The sequence below is a fragment of the Dipodomys spectabilis genome, unplaced genomic scaffold (genome assembly GCF_019054845.1).
Source record: "Dipodomys spectabilis isolate Male_0828 unplaced genomic scaffold, ASM1905484v1 ptg000180l, whole genome shotgun sequence".
In the NCBI taxonomy this organism is placed as follows: Eukaryota; Metazoa; Chordata; class Mammalia; order Rodentia; family Heteromyidae; genus Dipodomys; species Dipodomys spectabilis.
This window is the reverse complement of record NW_024870857.1, coordinates 1,290,773-1,296,318: the sequence shown is the minus strand read 5'-3', so window position 1 is coordinate 1,296,318 and position 5,546 is coordinate 1,290,773. Positions and strand designations below refer to the sequence as shown.

General features: G+C 38.3%; 1 non-coding gene across 1 annotated transcript; it reads left to right on the top strand.

Annotated features, from left to right (window-relative positions):
- LOC122121060 lies at positions 1-142 on the top strand. Its single transcript, XR_006149869.1, has one exon. It is a non-coding gene; the product is annotated as a small nucleolar RNA SNORA12 (small nucleolar RNA).
- Positions 143-5,546: the final 5,404 nt, after the last annotated feature.

Genomic DNA, 5,546 nt, shown 5'->3' with positions numbered 1-5,546 from the left:
TGTTGTGGTGGTTTCTTTCTGGCACATTTGTTAAGTTTCAAATGGGCCTGACTCTGCCACATACATTATATAGGAACTAACCAAGGCTTGAAGACAGATTGTCTCTAGCATTTTCCCACATCAGAGATTGGATCCCACATGTGGCAGAATGTCTCATATGTTTACTTTCACTTTCTACAGACAGACTGACAGATGCTATCTGGCTTGAGGAGAGTCTGTGCTGAGGGGTGTTTCTCTATCCCTGTGATGGACTTGTTTTTTAAACAATGGGCCTTTGTCTTTTTGTTATTGAATTATAGGAATTCTTATGTAAATCATATGTATATTTAATTTCTTCTCATTATATAGATTTTTTTTCATTTCTTTCATAGTGTGATTCAAAACATAAAAGTTTATAGTTACAATAAAGTCCAACTCTATCTACTTTTTGACATTTAAAATTTTGATGTCATCTTAAAATCATCATGTAATTCAAGGTAATAAAAATATATACAGAAGCTGGGCATGGTGGCACATGCCTATAGTTCCAACTACTTGGGAGGCTAAGACAGGAGGATCATTTAAGCCCACATATTTGAGATCAGCGTGGGCAGCATAGTGAGACCCCATCTTCAATTTTTTTGTTTTTATTTTTCCTTTGTCAGTCCTGGGACTTGAATTCGGGACCTGGGTGCTGTCCCTGAGCTTTTTCACTCAAGGCTAGTGCTCTACCACTTTGAGCCATCACTCCACCTCCCATTTTTTTAATACATATGTTTTTATAAGGTTTGAAAATAGTTTTAGCTGTTACATTTTGTTTCAAATCAATTTTGAGGTAATTTTGATATATGTCTGAGGTAGCACTTGACTTCATTATTTTACATGTGGATATTGTTGTTTTTTTTCTAGGCCCTTTCTTGAAAAAAATTGTTTTTTCCCCCTTTTTTCAGTATCATTTTTGGAAATTAGCTATAAATACAAAAGCTTATTTTGAAATTCATAATTCTATTCCTTTTTTTCATTTACTATATGATATCTGTCTTTATGCTAGTACCACAATGTTGATTTTCTTTCTTCTTTTCTTTTTTTTTTTCTTTTGTGGTGCTGCCAATTGAGCCCAGAGCTTTGTATATGCTAGATAAATACTCTACTACCAAGCTACATCTCTAGCACTCACAGTGATTTGAAGTCAAAAGCTGACCATTGTCCCTGAGCTTTTTTGCTCAAGAGTAGCACCACTTGAGCCACAGTTCTACTTCTGGCTTTTTGGTGGTTAATTAGAGATAACTGTCTCATGGACTTTTCTGCCTGGCCTGACTGCAATCCCCAAATCTCAGCCTGCTGAGTTTCTAGGATTACAGGCATGAGCCCTAGGTTCCTGGCTTTTTTTTACAAGCTGACATATGAAAGTGTACTACTATTAGTCTTAGAAAGCTCTGAAATTAGAATGCTGAATGAAGTAGTTTATGTCTGTAATCTCAGCACTTGTAATGTTGATACAGGATGATCATGAATTCAAAGCTAGCTTAGGCTATATGGTGAAACTGTGTGATGGAGGTATAGAGATATTTTTTCAAGGTGCTTTTGACAGCCTAGCCTGTATTCCTGGCTCACTTCATGTCTCTAATAACTAATTCATTTATTTATTTTTTTATTGTCAAGGTGATGTACAGAGGGGTTACAGTTACATATGTATGGTAATGAGTACTTTTCTTGTCAAACATTGTTACCAACTAATTCATTTATTGAGATCTGTATCCTGCAGAGAATTGGCTTCTAGGACAATTACAGTAGCAGATATTTATCCACACTATTGTGTTGAGTTTTAGCTATGTTTTAGATTCCTTGTGGAAGCTCTTTTAGTATTATGATTAAGTCTGATGTTCAATCTTGCTGTTGCCCAGCCTCATTTGACATAGTTACATGTTTAGAGTTTGAAAGTTTACTCTAGTACATTCTCTTATTTCTACTACCCATTCAACACCCCATATTGAAGTAAATGATGAGGCACTGGCATTGGTTATATTTATTCATTTATTAAAATATTTTAAGAAGCAATACATCATTAACTTTGAGGACTGGTGCTCCATTTTTGGGGTTTGGGGAGAGGAATAGGCACACTTTGTGGATCTTGTTTTCTGTTTTGTTCCAGTTATTCCATGACTATTCCCATTTTCCTCCCCCAGCCAGCCCCTGGCCCTGCTTATTTGCAGAGGCCTCTGAGGAAACAACAACAAAAACAAAATCACAGGAAAGAAAACAATGAATTACAGATTAGCAGATTAATAAATATAATTCCACAAACCATATAGCCAATCAAAGTCCCTTATAAGATGGAATGGTGTGAATGGTTTGGTTGCTTTGGTATTCGTTTCTATTTGTTATGAAACAAATTCTATTTGTGTCCTGAGGGAAGATGATGTTGACTTGAGCTGTTTCTTCTAACTTCATCATTAACCTGAATCTCTTCCTTACTCTTCCCTTGTCCTGTATGTAAAATCCAGTACAGGGCCTATTATGGATAACTGCTTATCTCCTATAGTATTGACACCAGAAGTCATTAGTGGTAACTCAAATCTATTAGCTTTTTCCTTCCCTACTTTTCTTCCAACCAGGAATTACCCACCTAGCAATTCTTTTGCAACTGGTATCAAAGATGCAACCAAACCTCAGAGCTTTGGCTCCTAATGATTTCTGGGCATAACTGAGATGGATGTTTGGTGACTGGTCCCACCACCTGAACAATCATATTATTGCAATCATAGTTACAATGAAGTCCTGAAAGGAGCTTATGTTCTCAATGGCCAAGGCAACTCTCTGAAGAGAACCATCACTTCTTGCTTTGTGTGCAATTTAGTACATACATGAGCAGGTGTTCAGCAAGAAGGTAGCTGAGTGATTTAGCAAGCCATTTCTGCTCCTGGGCCTTGTTATCTAATAGTTTGGCTCCATTTTTGGCTCTAGTCCCAAATCCAGGTGGTTTGATTCAATATCATTCTGACTCAGGTGGAAGGACAGAGAGGATGAAAGGGAATCCAGATGGTACAATAGAGCAATATCAGAATTACAGTGCACATTGATCAATAGTAAATACTTCAGCAAAGTAAGCACAAGAGATGGATTTCTATTACAGTTCACTATCATCAGTGATCAAAATAATTACAAGACATAGCCCTGCCTAGTCACTGCTAAGATAAGACTTCCTTCTATTTCCTTAAGTTTGTCTGGAAATTTTCCCTTTGGGAAAGGTTCCTCTGAGAAGAATGCAACTTGGTTTCCAACTCTGTGAGTGTGTGTTCAGATGTTAATTTGTGCAGCCAAGGAGGAGCCAAGTCAACTACAATGGAGATCTTGCTAATTAGATTGAATACCTCCTCCTGGGAAAAACAAGTGAGGCAGAAAAAGCCAAAGTCACAGCAACAGCACACTCCCCACTCAGATACTCTAAGTTAACACATTTTGATGCTTAAATGAATTTAAAAATGTTTTCTGTCATATTTTCACACTGACTTTCTTCTTTAGTTGTAGAGCTAGGACTTTGTTTTTGGTCTGGCACAGCCATCAGACGTTTGGAGACTATTCCTTTTTTTTTTTTTTCTTTTTTTAGTATTTTTCTCCTTACCCCTGCAGAGGTGGAACACAGGTGGCTGGTTTAAGTGGGTTAGGCTGGTGTTTCTAGAGTTGAGAACCAGTGCTTGAGTCAGGATTGTGCACCTCAATGAACCAGCCATTAGACTGAGTCAGGGGACTGAGACACTAAGTTGAGAAGTGAGGAGAGGCCAGTTTTCTGAATTTCTTTTGATAGTGGGAAGGGACAACTTCTCCAAAGATATGAATTGAGGATGAGGTGTGGGTATAAGAAGAATATAGAGAAAACCTCTCTGGTGGTGGGTTTTGAGTAGATTTGTCTGACTATGAACATACATTAAAAAAATCAATTTAGAATTTGGAGCAATTTAGGCTTAGTTTGTTTTCACAAGTACTTTAGAACCACGATGGACTTTTAAGTTTTTATTTCCCCAGGTCCATGTTCTTTCTAGTCATTCTGATTGGCCCTCTGTTACTCAAGGGAAAGGGACAAGATGAGAGCTTTGAAGTTAATTTGGAGACTGAGTCAATATGGAGAAGAGTGTAGGCTGTGACTTGATTGTAAGACAGTCCCTAGCTTGGGCATCCAAGCAGCCAGAGCTCAAGATCTGGTTGCTCCATGTAGTCTTTTTATTGGGGAAGAGGGCAGTATACATTGGGGCAATTGCTGATGTTGTATTCAGGACAAAGCATAAAAGGCAGCATATGCCCTCCTAGCCCCTTCTGTAGGACATTAGTATTTTTGTTCCCCTTCCGTGGCCTGGTTCAGAATTTTAAGTGGGTGTCAGATTCAACTGGGATATAGATAGATCCCAGCTACTTCTAAGACACTAAAAATGCACCAAAAATTAGAAGCTCCACCAAGAACTAGGGCAGAGATGTATGTGTGTGCAGAATAATGGGAGTAGGGAAAGATTCCTGGGTTAGCACAATAAATTAGAGGGTCACTTAGAGGTTGAGTTGTATTTTCAGTTCTTAAAAATATATTTATATATACATATACATCTTTATGTCTTTCTATATAATCTATACTGCAGCACAGCGGCAAAACATTTAGTTAAAAATTCAGCGCAAATGCAGGGAAACTCCATGGAGGCATGTGAGGCAGCAGGAAGGGAGCCTGTATGGTTGCCCTGAGGGGTGAATTCCAACCAATGCACCCACCCAGCCACCAGAGCACCACCTGAACATGTGCAATGACATACATGCACACAAGGAAAAATATTTGCAGAGAGAGAGAGAGAGAGAATATATAGGAGAGAGAAAGTAAGAGAAGAGGATGTGAGAGAAAAAAGTGAGAGCAAGAGATTATAAAATAAGAGTTGAGAGTAAAAGGAAAGAGAACAGAATATGAGAATGCAAGCAAGCTAGCAAGTGAGAGAGATTGACTCTCATGTCTGAGAGGAAAGATTTCAAATAATCATTGTAGCAGGCAAGCAGAAAAGCCCCCAGGACCTAGATCATCTTAATGACCCAACTAGGGGACATCTTTTGAAATTTCAATTTGTAGTTGGCAAGGATTGAGGAAGAAACTCAACCAAGTTTAGCTGTCCTTCCCCTATGTTTTCATCTCTCTGAGAGTCATTCATTCATTCATTCATTCATTTGGGTTAACAATTTCTCTGCCAGTAAGATAAAGCCATTCCCAAACTCCCTGATGAGGTACCCTCCTTGGATCCCTATAGACCTCAGGCCATTCAGAAAGAGCTTATCCAAATACACACTGTAGTAGTTGCTCAAGATACACAAAGAGAAGGGGAACTGAACAAGACAACTCAGAACAAGAATCTTTGGCCAATGAGAAAATATAAACCTCTAAGGAGACCTGATTAAGTCCAGGGACAATTAATGCAAGGAATTTGAGGGTCTTTCTTGGTGGTGCTCATGTTTGTTCAGAAATAATTTAGTCCAGCCTATATTGAGGTTTTCAGAGTTTTAGTAGAATTCTAAGTGCTTTGAGTTCTTCCAGATCTCAAGGG